The following is a 17,617-nucleotide window of genomic DNA, read 5'->3' as shown; positions in this document are numbered from 1 at the left end:
AATTACATAATGTTCATTTCCATGGGAACCCAACCTAATGTGAAGATCTTTGTCCTCTTAGTCCACTCTGAGCAGTGAGAATAGATACAAGATAATATGATTTGTGGAACTGCAGGCTGCAACTTCCAGCATGTCTTTATGTCCTCACGCTTTTCCACCATCTGCTGCTAATTACCAACCCACCTGACCCTCGCTCCCGTGCCAGCAAAGCTGTCCCTGTGGTCTCGCACGGGACCAGCCTGTGGAGAAGCAGTTCTCTGGCCAGCTCTCACTCCCACTCACTTTGTGTATGGCAGGGTAGGTGGACAGTCAATGGAGATGTGAAGAAATGTGTTATGTGACTGAAGTGTCTAAATACTTTTATGTGCCCAAATCTTTTTGTTGTTGGACTGGAGCACCTTGAAATGAGACAAAAGGTTCTAAGAAGCTTTCCAATGGGTCCTATGTGAGAAATTTATAGAATCACAGAATGGTTTGGGTTGGAAGGGACCTTAAAGATCATCGAGTTCCAGCCCCCCGGCCATGGGCACGGACACCTCCCACTAGACCAGGTTGCTCAAAGCCCCATCCAACCTGGCCTTGAACACCTCCAGGGATGGAGCTTCCACAACTTCTCTGCGCAACCTGTTCCAGTGTCTCACCACCCTGATAGTAAAGAATTTCTTCCTAATATCTAATCTAAATCTACCCTCTTTCAGTTTAAAACCATTACCCCTTTTCCTAGCGGTACGTAATCAATTCTCACTGAGTTGAGGCAGCCTCTCACGAACTGTACTGATGGACCATGGTTTTCATTTAATGTGAACTTTGGCTTCACACTAACTAAAAAGTTTATGTGTTTGTGTTCTAAATAGTTATGTAAGGCAACATAAATAATCCTTTCTTGTCTAATCCTCCCAACCACCTCTTTTTTTTCTGTACTGTAGAAGAGATGAACAACAATTAGATACCCAACAATAAATGGGAAGTTTTTACACTATTCTACTGCTGTGGTGCCACCTTTCTTCATAGAGAGACAAGGTGGTGTAGTGACAATGCTTATGCCTTCCTCTGAATAGGGGTTTTGACAAAAGTCCCTGCAATTAGCTATTCAGTAAGCAAGTGCATAAAGGTCAGGCCTGATCCTATAACTAGTTAGAAAACCAGAGGAGCTGACTTGATAACACATGGATCTGTCTCGACTGATATTTTAAGAAAATACATCTTCTTGAGCTGGTGGAAGAGGGAGTGAAGATCGGACGTAAATCTTGCCGATAATGGTTTATCTATGTTAATAAAAATACTGTGTGACTCACTAGTAAAAGGGACCAAACTAAGCCACCGAACACAATGATACAACAGCATATTAAATACTGAATATGCATGTGGGAAGAGTAATTTGAGTTGGAAATGATTTGTAGTCACTCAGGAAATCAGATGTCATTGTGGATAACTCAGTGAAAACATCTGGTACAGCAGATCCAAGGCAAATGCTATTTTGGTTTGGAGTAGAGTGCTATTGAAAGTAATATGATAACATAATGTTTCAATCAATAGTGTTTGGTAGGTTGTGTTCAGTTTCAAATGTAGAGGTACAGCCAAAGAAACATGGTGGAAAGGACTAGATTTTCAGAGGTGACGGTGTTGAAAAGAGAGGTGGATGTGGGGGCCACGAGGTGGCCAGGCTCTCCTGATACCGCTGTTGGATTGTGGAACACTTATGTCAAGGCACCTTTTACTTACCTGCCATAAGGCAGGCATTGGAATTGCTTGCTTATGGAAGTGGTAGATACTCCAGCGCTAGAAATCTTTAGCTCAGGGCTTGATTGTTTGCCCCCACGAGAATTCAGGGAGTCTTCTGGTCTGTGCTCTCATGAGGTGAGGGTAGATAGTGGTCCCTAGCCTTAAAATATATCAGTTAGGATGGAATAAGAGGGGAAAGAAAACTTAAGAAGAAAATAAGTGACAGTTTACAGAACACATAATTCTAGAAACACATTTGAAGTACAGGAAGAAATATGTAGATTAATTTTTTAATGGGGAAGACTAGTGAACTGTAACAGACCCAACAGAATACCTGTGTTGCTAGTTTATCCACACTTATGTGGCTGGATTATTCAGGTTTAAAATCCCCAAATACAAACTTTTGTTTTCATGTCTGAAAACGTTTTCTTGCAGTAGGATGAAATACTTTGTGTGCCAAAATGACACCTGAATTTTTTCCTTTGACCAGTCTGTAAAGGGCAAGAAAAGGCTGAACTATTTGTTATGCTGGGATATTTTTCCACATGTCTGGTTCTGACACAATTTTACACACGAGGGGCTCAGAGCATGGGCTAGAGCAGCAGATATTTTGGTAAATTAGCTGTCTTAATAGGGACTCATGAACTTTATCATCACGTAGAGGAGAAACACAAGGAATCTAAAAAAGATCTAATCTAATCTAAAAGGAAAAACTCAAGCAATCTAAGAGGGATGGGGATTACTGTGGAGAGCAGGAGAATTCCAAATTAAATCAATTGGGGAAATGTCATCATTAAACTTCATTTGATTGATTTCATAAGTAAAAAGTTCTGTGTCTAGTGAGGCAAAATCGAATGCAGAATTACCAATAAGGTGTAAGCATTTATGCAGCAACAAAGCAAAAAAAAGGAATCTGGGGGTTGTAATGGAGCACAAACCAAATAGCAGTCAGCAATATGCAGAGACAGAGTAGGAAGCACGGGGAGGGACTGCCCTTCCTCTCTGCATGCTGTAAAATGACTTGAGCATTGAAACAGACTGCTTACCTATTCTCTGGACTTGCTGTATAAAGCTTATTCTGCCATTTTAAAGGCTGCACATGTGATTCTGGAGCATACAAGCAAGATCTGGAATAGAAAATGCAGACAAATTAGATGAAGACCAGAGATGGAGAAAAGAGAAACTCCTGAAGGTTTAGAAAACGGGTCCTGTGGAAAAGACTGAAGAGAATATGTGATTCTTTGGGTTGAATGTTCTGTGTAAGACAGCTGAGGGAGAAAAAAAGTAACATGGAGAGTGGCTGTTTTAATGAGCTGCACTGAATATTTAGGTTGGGTAGCACACGCCTCAGAATTTCTTGTTGCAAAACCCGCTTCATGTTTGATGTCATGTGGCTGCCTAGGGCATGTGTTTCAGAGGCGCACACCACCTTGAAATAAAATCTTGGAAGGAGGACAGCTCTGCTGCTGCTGCTGACATGACCCTTGCGTTTGCTCCCAGAAAACTGCTCTGGGGTTCTGGGTTTCAGACCTTGGATGGGGATGGGCAGGGCAGGTCCTGTGGCCCTGGCAGCATGTGGCATCTAGGGCCTATGACAAGGAAATAAAAAAGTGGATTTCACAGTGTTGCGCCATATTGCTGCATCAGGAAATGGAGACTCTTTGGCAAGGGGTTCTTCCCGAGGCAGTGTCGTTAGAGACTTGGCAAATACAGGCCACGGCTAACCCGTGGGGTATTATCTTCAAAGGCTCTTCTTAGGCTCCTTCGTGCAGTGAAGTCTAATAATTCACAAGGACATGTAAAATCTAAAAGGGTTGTCTTGGCAATTACATGCTGTTTGAAGACTGTTTAGCAATAGCGTGCTCCAGAGTGGCCAACCTTTCACGGTCTGGGAGCCAGGAAACAGAAAAAATGGGTGACACTAAAGGGCAATGGGTTTTAAAGTGCTCAATTTATGATTTCATGGATGTTATGAGCATACCACATGCTATTCGCTTGATCATTGCTTTCTTCGACTCTTTTAAAAATGTACTTATTGTTTGTATATATCTGCAAAATCCTGTTCTTACAGCAAACTCATCAGTGGTAGCTATCCAGAGGCAGAACTACAAAAATGAAGCCATCCCAGGATTAGTCTCTCCGTGACTGTTCCATGCTATCCTGCAGCACCCATAAGGCTGATGCTCACCACTGCTGACACATAGTGCTAACTAGCCCCCAGGAGCTGCAGCCTCTCCTTGAAGTCCTGGGACCCTACATCTTTGCTTTCAAGTAGACAAACAGGAAAAGGCTTGTTTTAGCAGTTCCCAGCTGCTGTAAGCCATGGTTTCCACTGCTCACCAGCCTGAAAAAATAACCCCAAGCTTCCCAGCTAAATACAAGCACGATGGGGAACAGTGCTCATTCAGATGGCTTTCTGTGAGGCTGACCACTGCCAAGGGGCAGCAAAACTGCAGGGTACAGCAGAGGCGACAGGAGTCGTGGGGTAGCAGGAACATGCTTTCCCTCAGGATGCTGCCAGGTATTTGCGGTCACAGGGGCCAAGTGGCCAAGCAAAGTGAGCTCTAGGACCTTATTGCCCCAGATTGTGCCTTTTGGGGGGTACATGGCCAAACCAGGCAGGCTAGTCATAGGTGGTACCGTGGAGGGGATACACAACTTTTTCCGGTCACACTGGGGATGTGTCAGTCCAAGCGTCTGAGGAACATGATTCAACAAGTTCAATATGGGGGCAATGGTCACCAAATTAAAAAAAATGCCCCATGTGTTGCAATGGTTTAATTTACAACTTTGTTACCCACAGAGAGCAAAGCCAGTGTGAGACCAATGCCACAGATCAAGCTTTTTAAAAGCAGTTGCCGATGCACTCAGTAGATATCTCATAAATCTGGCTGAAATTTCTCCCCATTCAGTGAATGCCCATTTATAGACACAGAATGATGGACCCCTGCATTCAGCAGCAAGGCATACATCTCTGAAGAATCAGATGTGAAAGTCTGAAGAGACTGAGGCTTTTACTTATTTTTCTCAAATTTGGTCCCAATTTCAGCGGGAAAGGTGTTGAGCTGGCAGCTACCACACTACCTGTAGGGACAGCCTTCACTGGGGAACCTCTCCTTCTCTGCGCCAGTTTCCTGGCTTAAAGGATCAGCAGGTCACCTCTCAGCTGGGCAAAGTAGCAGTGATCTAGGGCTTTGGGCTACAAGCTGAACTTGAGTCCCGAGGTGCAGATAAAGTCATTGGTGTGGCACTTAGCCTAGTGGAGCCCAAACTAGCCGGAGCATTTTAACACAGCAGCAGTACGAATGTTAATAATAAATCAGTGAATGGCTGAGAGATTTGCCCTAAAAGGAAATCTCTCCAGCTCTATTCTTTCCAGCTATGTTGTTTCTGGGAGGCTGGTGTGCTGTTTTCCTACAAAAAAAGGCCCTTTTTATTCTGTTCAACACAAGATGCCAAGTCTTGAGGTCCCACTGCTCTGAAAAATTAAGAACACAAAGTCCCTTCCTGCAATGTGACTTGGGCCTTGTGATCTGTTATGGTCTCCTCATTTCTGATTCTGACTTTAAATGACCAGATTTTGAATTCTATATGAGGCTGAATAAGTAGTTACTCATACATGCAACCTGATTTCATTGAATGGAGCTAGCTGAGCATGACTGCTTAGCTGCTGGCGTAAAGAGCTCATGACCTGCCCGAAGTGACGGTGTGGTCATTTTTAGTAACAGTACATTTTCCTTCCTTTTCAGACTTGGGGCAAGTATGTTCCTGGACGCAGGAAAGAAACACAGTATCCGAGTCCCTCGTGAAACACAGGAACTGACTAACCGAACAAAAAGTGGGGGGAAGAGTCCTCAGCCGAGCATGTCAAACCCATGAATCAAGTTGTGTTATTACCTTTTGGGTTTTTTTGGCCAGCATGCTAACCTGGTGATTCAAGTGTATCTTAGGAGGCAGGGGAGGGCAGTCCCACCTCTTTTAGCCCCCGAGGGACGCCACGGCACTTTTTCCAAAGCAGCAGGTGTGAATTCCAGAGCCCTGGCAAAATGTGCGCCCTGGATTAGAGCCACCATCCTTGAATGACTACTACTGAATCGGTAAAAGCTTTCCTTCCATACGAGCTGGATACGTACCAAAGACAGTTTCAGGGTCTGACCATGGATGTCTTACCTATAATTCCTTTTGTTTTCAGTTGAAAAATCTGTTTTGTAGCTGTTTTCCTGCCTGTAGTTTTGTTGTGTAGTTCTGTGTTTCAGCCCAGAAATGGTAACATTTACTAGCGGCTGAAATCCCTCATCTGTTACCTCATCAGTTAAAGAGGTGTTAGATAATGATACTTTGTCAGTTAAAGAGCAATTCAGGACACTTTGTATTTCATATGAAGATATATTTGTTAAGATGTTAAGCCTGTTGATCAGACTTACTTTTGTGGGCCTAATTTGATTATAGAAGTAATTTATGCGTGATCAAGAAGGTATGCAAGGTAAAGTCATTATTGTGCAGAACCCTGTGAGAGACTGGGAGACAACCAGACAGTGACAAAACTGGGAACAGAGGTATCTGGGAATTACTTGGTATAAATTTCCCCTATTATCAAATTTCCCTGTTGGCTTCCACACGCAGTAGAAATCTCTCTATCTATAGAAAAGCTTATGGACAGCTGCCAGTAGATGATGCCTGGAAATCAGGAATGGGACAGCTGGTGCTTGACCTTGCTTTACATGATCCCGATTTATAAAAAAAGCTGGAAATCTTTGGGCTCCCATGACTCCGGTGGGAATCACCCTTTCCAGCCCTGTGGAACAGCCTTCTCAACAAGATCTATAAGCCCCAAGTGAAATTTTCCATGTCCCCTGGAGCCTTCCCCTGGCTAGCCATTGATTCACACCCCCAGTGGGAGTTTCAAAGATGTTCATTGGTGGTAGTTGATTCTTTTTCCAAAGCTCTCATTGGAGTCATGGAATAAGCCATGTAATTGCAGCTTGAGAAAAACCTACCTGATAACCGTGCAATAGATTCAGAAAATTGCACACACAGTGAGACTTAAAAAATCTCAGCATGTGGCCTGAGTGACACGAGGGTTTTCAGAGGTGCATTGATAATTACGATAATAAACATGGCACATATTGACTAAAACTTGGAGGAAAAAGAGTGTGTTATATAGGATGTCTCCAATGCTTTAATCCAGGGCTAAGAACCAAACAAAAAAATTCTAACTCCCCTCTGTCTTCTTCTTGGTCCCCTGCTGCTGTGGTCTATCTTCTCAATCTAGCAAAATAGCTCAAAAAAATGTAACACTTCACATTAATTTCCAGAATTCCTGAGTCTTCCAGTAGAGGGAAGTATTGTTTCATTTCCTTTGCCTTTGAGAGGATTTGCCAGGGATATAAGGCAAAAGTACAAAGAGATGATCAATATTATGCAAACAAGGAGATGGAAACGGTCACTTAGACCTTAGTCCTGCAGGTACATGTACACCACACTTTCTTGCAGGAGAGACCCTCAAAATAAGTGAACACATAAAAGCATGAGGATCAGGCCCTACGTCATTTAATGTGCGTGTGAAAGACAAAGAAACTGTACCAAAGTCCTGCAATGGAAGCTGAAAGTGCAAATTAAACTTTTATTTCTGCTATAGTAAGTGCTTTTCTGGATGGCAGTCTGTAGCCTAAGTTTTTGCTTGTTTCCTTACTGTTGCTGTATCCCGTCAGCTTTCTGTCATCCAAGGGAAAGTGGGGCTGGAAGACCTGCTTAAGACAGGTAGTACGGCTTCCAAAGATGGCTCCACATAAAGCCAGCTTGAATTCCTGCGTCACGCTGCCAGGCGCACTCGTTCAGGGAGGGCTTCCCAGCTCATATGTGCTCAGGTGGGATCAGAGGCATCGGTCCTGTGGTCCTGGAGCATGGAGCAGGAGGGAGCCGGGTGTGGAGGTATGGAGCCAGCTCAGGTTTACCAGCTCCTGGTGCTGCGCTCCAGGGCTGCAGATGTGCTGCTTTCAGCTGGCTCGGTGGGAGGAGAGCCATGCCTGACCCAAATGAACCTGATTTGGGTACCTTTGCTGTGGGAAAAATATTAGGGCCAGAGTATAAACTTAGACAGTGGCTCTTAATGATTCACACACTCCTCCGTATGATTTTCCCTGGTGCCAATTAACTCTTCTGCAGACCAAGCTAGACAGGGACAGTTTGGAGAGCAAGGGCTGGAGGGCAGCATGGGAACGATTATCTCTCCTGGAGGTGGAAGCAAATTTGTCCATGTGGGCATAAGGTATATAGTACTGCTCAGACTCATCTTCTGAGCTAGCGTAGCCATAGCCGCGCTGCTTTGGTGCTTCTGTCCTGGGAGGTGCTATTTGCAGAGGACATAATCTACTGGCTAGTAACAGAGAGCAGACTGAACTGATGGTGCTGCTGAGGGTTAGCCTGGTTGCAGAGCCACTCTGCTTCACAGCATGGCTGCACCTTATGTGGCTTCACTTTTTTAGGTGCTGGTATGGGTGTGAGCCCCAGCAGCACGGGCTCCAGCACTGGCCTGCCACCCTGGGTAAGCATTCAGGGGGTGAACGGCTCAGGGATCTCCTCTTCTGCTGCCCCATCTGCATGGCTATTAGTATCCTCTCCAAACTTACCCTAGGACGCAGCTCATAGAAGGTCTCAGCAGCGCCTGAATGAATCCTCTCTCCTGTGGGACAAATGAGATTATCCTGGTTTGGTTTTGAATAATTTCTCCCAGTATTATGGTTGCTGTGATGAGCTTAGCCTCTGCTCCTTAGCAATTCAGTGCCATTTGCAATGCTTTTTTTCCCCCAGTGAATTCAGTACTGCCATTTTTCCAGTGAAGGCAAAACCAGGATTTTAGTGCACTTAAATATGATTGCTTCATGCTCTGTTATCATCCTTGCTACTCATGGCAGCAGTAATTAAAACCACAATGATAGAAATTTTGAACTTATGGACCATCACCTCTATGGGGTTTTTCTACCTATAAATCCCACCTAATTTTTATTTTTCTTGAAAGCAATCAGACAAAAGCTATCTTCTCCCTATAGAGTAGAGACAGATGCATCTGCTCCCTCCAAGTTCAATGGCATATCAGCCTAGGGACTGGCCTGACATTTCCTTAGTTATAATTGGGGAAGTGCCTTTTTTTTTTTTTTTTTTTTTCCTTCTAGTGTCTATTGTGGGAAATTTGTCATTTTAAAGTCAGCTTTGTTTCTGCTGCCCCACCTCTGCTGACTCCTGATGCCTCAGGAATTATGTGAAATTATCCTGGATGCGGCCATTTATGGCGACTTTCTCAAAACAGGAGTCAAAGGGTTGGGCAGGCAGCACCCATTGCTCTTTGCAAGGTGGCATAGAGCAGCAGTGACTGTGCATGATCTGTCACCATACCAGCCTCTTATTCAATCAGTTTTTAGGTGACGCTTTAAGGGACAGGAGTAGGTATGGCAGAAATTCCTCCTCAGCTTGTTTGTGGCAGTTTTGAGGATTAATATGTCACGCTCTGCAGGAACTCAAGAACTTGTTACACTCTTTACACAGGCATGAGCAATCAGGAAACAGCAATGTGGGGATTATTCCAAAATGTTCATTTCTCATGTGCATGTTGTGTGTTACTGAGTGCAGAGCTGTTTGACTTTGCCAGAAATGTCAAAGAGAAATTTTCTTTCCTCATACAGAGAACCAAATGCAAGCGGAAGCGGTTTTGTTGGTTACAATAGGCAAGTTAGCTCAGAGAACAGGTATCAGACGATTTGTTTTAGCATCGATTTTATTCATAACCTGAAAGTTAAAGGGTATCAGGCAGCTGCCTTCAGTGACCCTGCATATGATGACAGACAGGCATGCGTTCACAGCAGAAAAGGCTTCGGCATTTGAAATGTCATTTGCCCTCTGTGATGTTACTGACCTTTGCTGGAAATGCAGTCTGCACAGCAGAGCCACTGGAAGGGACAGGTGAGCGCTTACCCAAAATTTCAGAGCACACTTGGCCCGTTGGGTTGAAGCTGCTCCGGTGAGCTCCAGAAAGGATGTCTGGGCACCGCTGGGCACAATGCTGGGGTGGGGGATCCCGATGGCCAGCGAGCAGTCATGCCTGTTGTGGTTAGGTCCCCTTCTCTCCCCTCTTGTGGAAAGATTTAATGTCCAACCATCAGCAGTTTGGTTTTTTTTTTTTTTTGCTAATGCTGAAAACTCATCAGAGATATGTGGCTGGATGCTTTCTCCAGGCAGAAGTGCCGGTGGGATTGTCCACAGGCACTGGTCAGGGAAAGTGTCTGGCTGCTTCTGATTCCTTCTGCTAAAGGCTGTTGCTGGGGCTAACAGTTCACGTGGATGCGTGGCGGCGAGCAGTGCCAATCAGGAAAGGGCATTAAACACAAAAAAAAAGATCTAATCAGTGCCTAATAAACAAAGACATCTTGCCTAGTGTCAACAATACACTGTGCACATGGCTACAGCTTCCTCCAGCCCCGTGACCTCTATGATATGTAGCTTTGTCCAACCATGTTTAAAATAGCCACCCACATGGGCCGGTTGTCTTAAAAATGACATTGTTCTAGGCTGAGGCTCATCAGTGTGATGAGAGACACTGAAAAATAAAATGCAAAATACAACTCCTTATATTGCATAAACTTCAGGACTGGATTCATGAGCTTTCTGCTGTCAGGTTGCACCACTGCCTTCCTTGTCTATCCTTCGATGAGGGTATAACTATGGACAAATGTGACAGAGGATAGCTGTCAAAAAAGCTTCCTGAATATGGGACAAAATTTGAACTCCTCCTCCTCCTATTACTACCCTATAGTTTTGGTTTCTAATTGCGATTTTATTACCTCACTGAGGTTAAAATCTATTTAAACTTTGGATGAATCTGAGCTGAATGTTTTCAAAGGGCACGTTAATACTATCACTAGATTAGTGGAAACTGAATCCAACTATATCGTTTGACATTCAACTCAATTCTCTGCATGCAGGATAAATGTAAAAATAAGGTGATTTTAACTAAGAAGCTAGAAATATTGCACATTTGTTCCATATATCAGGTGCTTAACACATCAGATTTTGTGTTCCTGATTTCAATGAATATCAGAGAACAATGACATGCTAGAAAAAAGCCCAGAGGATTATGCTGTAACTGATATTTTATATAGGAGTGACAGACGTGATGGAATAAAGCACGTGCTTAGAGTTAACCAGTATTAGTGCTTGCATAATTTTCTTCTATTAAAAGATAATATATGGGGATCCTCAAAATAGAAGAAGCGAGATTATTTCAGGAACATGTTGAATATGTTCCTCCTGGTGATTTGGTTGCCACTTGTGTTTGGGTGCATGTGAATTTTTCTACTTACTTTTATTGGAGTAACTTCATGCCAGCCGGTACCAGGTATAAGGTGTATCAGGTCTGCATCCCTTAGCAGAGATGATCTAACTCTTCAGGGCAAGCAGTCAACTCCATATTTACTGACTCCTGTGCATTGTCATAGGAAGACTTGGATTTTTATGAATATGTTTTTTATTTAGTTAGTTCTGGATGGTTTTAGTCAGATGCTGGATTTCTCACAATTTCCTATCACTTGTTTCAGCCCCAAGTGACCAGTAATTCCCACAATATATGGTGCATTGGCCATCTCCATCTCATGGGATTGCACCTGCTCTCTCATTGGTGGGCTGAAACTTTTCATGAAGGCTCAAACGAGTCCCTTGGGGCTTGGACCTTTGTACAAGTGTAAGTGTTGCTATAGCGATGTGTGTTTGTGTATTATCCATCACAGATTGCATGTCTCCCCAAAGCAGCAGCAATCATTCTGGTGAATTCATTTCTATACTGGTGCTCTCCAGGCCATCTCCTTGCACAAAAATTGTCAACAGTGAAGTATTCTTGTGCTCAGGAATGAGGAGAGCAGAGCACATGGCTGATATTTAAGCAGATGTTGGAGGAAAGTTAGTATTTTCCTAGTTCCCCACCTTCTGCGCTCCAGCTGAGAGAGGTTTTCATGTCTCCTGTCCGAAGTGAGTGTCAGATGGTAGAATCTGTCATTCTGGGGAATCTTTGTCCCTTGTCTTTTGTTCACCACCTTAACATATCTATATATCAATGTGAACGTACTGGTAAATTTATCAGAGCAAATGAAAGAGTTTTTCTTCATTGTTCCTTAAAGGGATAGATATAACTAGTGTTTTTTTAATGGCTTCTCCCCGGTGTTTTTTATAATAGATGCTAAAATGAAATGTATAGATAGCTGTAGTAACCAGCACAGACCTCCAGTGTGGTTGCTAGCAAATATAAAAGGGTTAAGATAGCCAGAACATAAGAATCTAAGAAGACGATGGAGTAGTTGCCAGTGCTCAGATGAAATCTCAGCACATGGAAACTGGGAGCACAAACACCACAGGTCTCCATCACACATGCTGAGCGCTGTATTGCAGAGGCTAAAAGTGCTTGTCTCCCCTGTCCTCCACAGCCAGTCAGTAATAAAGTTTAAAAATTCTAAAGTTCTCTTCATTTCACTGTCTTCTGCTGTTTTTCTCCTCAAACAGGTTTGCAGGAAAGCTATTTGTAGCTTTTTGGAGGGGAATCTGGACTACAACAAACAATTTCTGTTTAGATCTCTCAAGGAGAGAAAGCCGCTCCTGGGAGCTGCCTCTGAGGCTGGAGCGTGTGGCACAGGCTTCTGTGACAGGCAGGGAGGAGCTTGGATGTTTGGGGGGACTCACTACTGGTTTCAAATGGTTTCTTGTGCAAGTCATCGTTTTTTGTGTCCAACAGGGCGAAAAAGTTGCCTGCCTCACTTGTTGCTGTTTAAAGAAGAGAAAATGCTGTATGTGGGTCCACGGTGCCAGAAGGCAATGCTCCTCTTCTCCTGGGATTCACATGGCATTGCTACTACCCAAACACTCCGTCGTTCCCGTTATCCACTGATTGTGGGGCATAAGGTTAATGGGAAACCTGAAAGTGAAACTGAAAAAAAAATCTCCTTTGGAATGGAAACAATCCAGTTTGACTGTAGGAGAGTTTTCAAATTCTAGTTGTTTGCTTCCTGGTATTGACTGTGATAACCTATCAAAATATTCTATCAGGCTGTACTAAGCACTGTAAAACACTTTTTCACAAGGGCACACAGCTGAGAGGCCTTTCTCTAATTTGGCAGTGAAGCTGGAAGATGCTGGGTAAAGACTTCGGCACTTTAGTCGACTCTAGTGTTTTAGCAAAAGTTCCCCCGTCCAGGATAAGTAACCGGGCCCTCATGGGAGCTGTTGTGCTTCAAAGTGGCCGGAGCACAGACTGAACAGGTATTAACTGCACGCTCTCGACTTCTGAAGTGAAGGCTGTGATCCCTTTGCTGCTGGTGACACAGTGTCTATGGCAGGGAAACAGTTTCGGTCCCATCCAGAAGACGCTGGTGATACCCTCTCTTTTTTGCAGAAATAACGAGCTTGTCCTTGTCTTTCTTTTGTACCTGAAGCCAGGTAAGATATTCCCATGTAACCATAATGTCTCTTCGTGTGTCTGGCAGTGTGTAGGAGTGTATACAAGGAAATAAGTTATCCCTGACTAGGTTGCCTGACTCACCCCACCGTAAGTGATGTTAGGCTGAATGCAATTTGATGTATTTCACGTAGTACTACCAGATCTTGGGCATCGGAGACAATTTCAGGGAAACTTGCTTTCTGAGTAATCTTGTCTTTGATTTCCCCATAGTTTCTAGGAGCATAGTTGCTTTAATTGCCTACTATTGCTTTAGTTGAACGTTGTGCGGATGTTTGCACAGCTCGCTATGGGTGAGGTTAGTAGCAGCATTCAGTGTCTTGGAGACTCTTCATGAGCATTATATGGAACCACATTCCCTGCAACAGCATAGGGTTTGACATAAGATTTCCTGGAGAAAATAATGGGAAATATAATTTTCTATTGAGCTTGTATCTGCCCAGTTACTCACAGGTATAAACGCAGCAGTAATTCAAATGTTTGTTCTCTTTGAGGCTGGGTTAAAAAAAAGGTCTGAATGGCATTTTGCAGAAGGTTTATAAAATGAGCTGTAGAGTGCAAAAGCATTATTAAGAGCAAAGGGATGCCTTAAGACAGCCCAGGCCCCATCAGGAGATTTATGTCAGTTCATTGCAGGTTCCAGATACATGTAACTTATACCACTCTGTAGCTGAAAGAGGGCAACAGGTGGCTCCCAACCCCTGCAACGGGGCTTTGAGGACATAAGTAGGGCACCTATTTCTGTCTGTTAGTGATATATTAGGCTGAAGTGCCTCTGAATGGTGGGGAGGTGTTGTTGCAAGACAAAGGAAGAACACCAAGCGACCTGTAGGAAACAGTAAATAATGTGGAGTATGTGAAAAGGTGTCTGCCTCAGCAGCTGCTTCTCCCTGGGGAAGTTCAGAAACGTTCGGTGCTCAGCCCTCGAAGTTTGCTCAGTGTGACCAAGTTAAAGGTGGGGATTCAAAGCAGAAGCCTCAGTCTTAGTGTGAGCACTTGTGTTAACTCATGCCCGTGAAGCTGTTTCTTGGGTTAGTTTGACCATGGCAATCTGGAAAATGGGTCAACTTCTTGAGCTGCTTGTGTAAAAGCAGAACCCAGCGATGTCGGAAAGAAAGGGTGGGATGAGTAGGGTGCTCTGTGGTAGGAGGCAGAAGTTTCACCTTGGTCAGAGTTGGAAAAGGAAGCTGACACTTATGGCATGCAGCCCCCACTTCTTGCCATCAGCAAGCTTTGCCCTGGGAGGAGGTACAGACCCTCCTTTTGGGAATAAACAGCTTGGTAATAAATTATGTGTAGACAATCTGTTATTTTGGACAGGGCAACTTTCCCAGGCCTTAAGATAAACGTGCCAGGAGGGGCACGTGCTGCATGTAAAGATGAATGAATGTTGTGAACACTTTCTATTTGAGCACGTGGAACTTGAAACATCCACTTCAAAGTGTCCGGGAGAGCTGTAGCCAAGAGAGCGTCCTTTTATATTTAGTTTTTCCTTCTGCTGGGAGATAAACACCTTCTGTTTTATTGTTAGTAACAGAACAAAGTCTCCATCTCATTTTATGTAGCAAAATTAGGACAGTATATTTATTTCCAAAGCTATTTATCATTATACGATGCATTGAGTTTAGAACTTGGCTCACCAGGTGGGCTCACCAGGTTTGTAGGCTCCACATAATGTGACTCTTTTCAGCATTACGCTCTGCTGATGAAGGCGGCAGCTCTGCAGCACTGCAAATGCCACCAGGCTGTCTCAGCTGCAGGGGAACTTGGTGGTCCACCAGCACCTTAGCATCCAGAGGGTACTGGGGCGTCAGCGGTGTCTCCTGTGTAGCTGGACACAGCAGCTTTTCACAGGCATTAGTGGTTGTGAGACCAGTTAGAACAGATTTTTTTTTTTTTTCCCATGTAGTTTACGAAATATCTGAAATGAACAGCTGGAGCCAAGGCTTTTGCCTGCAAATACTGACCTAAGATGGTTACCTAACCCAGGTGTGGAATAGAAGCTTTCCTGAGATCCTCTCCAGCTTCGTATCTCCCATGCTCTTATGAAAACGGTCTTTATCACCCAGGTTCAGCACAGGCTTTTAAGTGTTTGCAGTTAAGTGATGATTTAATTAACTAAAAACATTCTCCAGGTGGGTTTTTTTCAGGATGCTACCGGACATTACAATATACCATGGAAATGTTGACGGGATTGTCACCGCAGCACTGAGGCCAAACTCCACGGGAGGAAACTTGGTGACACTGAGCTCACCCTGGACCCCCAGCCAAAGCACCTGGGCTGGGTGTCAGCGGGATGGCCCCACGGCAGGTCCCCAGCCTGGGAGTACTCAGCTGCAGGGGGAGGTGGAGGCCAGGAGCTGCAACCCCTGGGGAGCCCCCCAGAACCTTGCCATGGGGGGTAATGGAAAAGCAGGGGGGGGTTCCACTTGGGTCTGCCTGGGCTCTGCCAGAATTTTGTTGTAATATCACATTTTCAGTAAAACTTCCATTGAAATTTAAAGACAAATGAATGGAAATTTTCCACCTACAGCCCCAACTAGACCTCTTAGTGAGTAATTGCTGACTAGCTCTAATTACTATTATGTCAGCCATTGAGAACTAGCCAAGCATGCCCGGGTTTACTGAAAATTAACACCAGAGCCAGCTGCTTTGTGGCTTATCTAAGGCCTGCTGCCCTTCTTTCAGATAGATGTTGTTTAACATCGTCTTTGATCATTTATGGACTAGAGAGGACTTTGCCCTCTAATGAGTGTCCCTTGTTCTGCCTCTTTCCAAATCCAGAGCTGAAATACTTAGTCATTACTTTTGTTGGTTTTTTTTTCTATATCACTTCTGGCATTGTTGTCACGTCCATTTAATGACACACCTCTATGACCACTAAAATTTCTAATACATTTTCATTGCTTTCTTTTTTGTCCTTTTCCTTTTCTTTAACTCCCCTAAGTCACTTGCCACAATTTTAATTGTTTAATTTAAACAACCTCCTGCCACAAGAAATTTATAGCTCAAGAACCATCAAGACAGAGCAAAGGAGATACTGCAGGGAATTAAGGAAGCCTAACCACAAGGGAAGAACATCACGGGGGGATGTTGGTGTTGCAGGTGTTGAGCAGGCGTCTGTCTGGGTCTGCAGTGCCTCCCTCGTTAGCGGGGCAGGTTGCAAACGCTGTCTGGCCGGGTCCATGAGCGAGGTTCTCACATGAGGTCATCGGTGCTGAAGCGGCGCGTAGCCTAGTATATTTTGGGCTACGATTATACACCAGACAAATATGTAACAGCAGGAAAACCTACAGCTGCAATGATAGGAAGTATTTATACAGAGCGGTACCATCTGGTGCGCGCTCCTAATAGTGACTATACTTAGCTGCTATACTGCGTATCCCGGCTAATCCCACGCTCCAAAGAACGAGGCATTTGGTATCTCACAGATAACCCCACTTTTAACGCCAGCCATTCTCTACCCGGTGATGTCTACACAGCTCCATGAATAGATACAAAACAGGGTACGCAAAAGGGTTATTGTATGAAGGGGCTGCCATCTTGCTTATCTGCAGATATGCGGGTACACAAATTTCTCTCTTCAAAGGGAATGCAGTTTTAGTGATGCTCATGTTAAAGCAACCAGTGTGACTCCGCCCCATTTTTGAAAAAATTCCTTCTCCTGCTAGCCTAAGACAGAAGAGTAAAAGATCTACAGTCTTTGAAAAATTCATTTATTGTACATCCATGGATGGTTTTGTAATAAAAATCCTCACAAGGCCTATTGTCAGTATTACAAAACAAACAAGAAACTCCAACATTCACCATTCCCAGCAGTGCTAATATGTTAGTGTGCAATACTACCCTTACTCCCAGTGTGTGCAGCAGCTGCATATTGCTGTGACCAACATATTTTAACTTGAAATCTGACATTTTACAGACTCTCTACCTCTATTTTGGCCACTGACTGTTTTGTGCCGTGAAAAGACAGTGAGTTATGCTATTGTTCCATAGTTTTTCTGTTACTTTTCTTGAGGCTATCTACATTTCAGATGGGCTACATGAATTTCTAAGTCTCTACATGCAGCTGCAGTCATTATATGTGCTTTTGCTCTGAAGCAAAGATGCAGTTACAGTTCAGTTCTTCCATACTCTCGGTAATGGTAACAGGAAAAGAGGTGTGCGGGTGTGTTACTGTTAACTCTAATCCATGTTAAAGGTCTCTTCAGCGATGATGCAGCATTATTTGTAGCAGTCTGCTTAAAATAGAGCAAAAGATCATTGGCACCTTTTTCTTTAAAAAATGCAAACCCAGACTTGGCATCTGCGAGGGAGCGTGCCCCAGTATATTAAGGATACAGTACTCAAGTGAGCATAAAATACTGCTCAGAAAGATAGCAGTTGGTGTGGAATACGTATTTG

This window comes from Charadrius vociferus, unplaced genomic scaffold, assembly GCF_000708025.1.
Source record: "Charadrius vociferus isolate BGI_N301 unplaced genomic scaffold, ASM70802v2 scaffold52, whole genome shotgun sequence".
NCBI classification, from domain to species: Eukaryota; Metazoa; Chordata; class Aves; order Charadriiformes; family Charadriidae; genus Charadrius; species Charadrius vociferus.
The sequence above is the reverse complement of the archived record's forward strand: the minus strand, read 5'-3'. Positions refer to the sequence as shown.